We start from the raw sequence: 1,637 nt of genomic DNA, 5'->3' as shown, positions 1-1,637 counted from the left end.
AGTGCCTACTGTGGCTGCTTAGGGTGAGCATACTGCTGCTCAAGGGGTGCTGGGTCCCTGCACTTCCACCCCCGGCTCTGCCCCTGGCCCAGCTCTAGACACCCTCATCTCTTGGCTCAGCTCCTGGGGTCCCTCCTGGCTCCTCCCCAGGGGCTTCCTGGCTCTGCTGGGCCCCCAAGGCTGTAAATCCCCCTCTGGAAAGGACTATAACCCGAAAAGCCAAGGAGCCTCAGCCCCAGGATGGCTCCTACCTGCCTGTCCTCCTCTCCCCTCTCCCTCAGACAGCATTTCCCATTATGGTGATTTAAGGGCTCCCTTGAAGCCTTTAGCGGCTCCTCTGCCCTCATAGAAGGGTGATAAATCTGAGCTACCTACCGTCCGCTGGCTGCCTATAAACCTGTCATGGCCCACTGCAGAGGGGCCAGGGCTGCCCGCCGAGGCCTGGCTGAGTCTGCCTTGTCAGCTAGCCACCCTTGGAGAAGTCCCATCTTGGGATGTTATTTATGGGCCTCAGATCCCAGGATCAAAGCCCCTGTCCATCAGAGAGGGCAACATGGAGGCCCTTGGAGCCCCCGCTGGTCCCTCCTCAGACAACCTCAGGCCTCTGCTGCTGCTTAAACTTGAATGAAATCTGTTGGAGAAAGCTGCAGTGCTCTCAAGGTCCCTTGAGCGCCCTTCCACTTTATTTCCCTGACAATTTCAAGTGTACCCCCCCCAACACACACACGAATAAGGGACTCGAGGGGCTTTGGTGACAGAGCTGGAGGACTGGGCTTTAGGGTGGATCACGACCTTTCTTGACCCCATGGCCCGTCCCTCCAGCACAGCCTGGCTGGGAGGAGAAGCATCCAGACCCTCAGGCCCCAGGACTTTGTCTAAGCAGCCCCATAGCTGATAACCCTATGCAGGGAACTTTGAGGAGGATGCACATTCATCTTTAGCAAAGTGAGGCATCGTTCTCCAAACTCTACTTCTCTCTGTGCTGCCATCTCAGCCCCAGTTCCTCCCTCATTTGTGCTCTGAAGATGGAAACTGTGAGGAGAGGGAGGCAGAGTGAGAGAGAGAGAGCAGTGTTAGACTTGGAATCTAAAGACAGGATTGACTCTTGGCTGATGTATTCTAACTATGAGGCTTTGGGTGGGTTGTTTGAGCTCTCTGACCCTCAGTGTGCTCATCTGTACAAAGGGAATAATAATGCCCACCTTGTGCGGTAGTTAAGAGCACCCAGTGAAATCATGTATGTGAAAATGGTTTGTAAACTCTTAAGTGCTATGTAGAATTGGGGCTTATTCTTTTTTTTTTGTTTTGTTACTGTGCTTTAGGTGAAAGTTTACAGCTCAAGGTAATTTCTCATATAAAAATTTATACACATATTGTTATGTGATCCTAGTTGCAATCCCTGTAATGTGACAGCACATTCCCCCTGTCTTAGTCATCTAGGGCTGCTGTAACAGAAATACCACAAGTGGATGGCTTTAACAAAGAGAAGTTTATTTTCTCGCAGTCTAGTAGGCTACAAGTCCAAATTCAGGGCATCAGCTCCAAGGGAACGATTTCTCTCTCTGTTGGCTCTGGAGGAAGGTCCTTGAGATGCATCAGTCTTCCCTTGGTCTGCGAGCATCTCAGTGCAGGAACCT

This window comes from Trichechus manatus, unplaced genomic scaffold, assembly GCF_000243295.1.
Source record: "Trichechus manatus latirostris isolate Lorelei unplaced genomic scaffold, TriManLat1.0 scaffold00297, whole genome shotgun sequence".
Classification (NCBI taxonomy): Eukaryota; Metazoa; Chordata; class Mammalia; order Sirenia; family Trichechidae; genus Trichechus; species Trichechus manatus.
Note: the sequence above shows the minus strand (reverse complement) of the source record.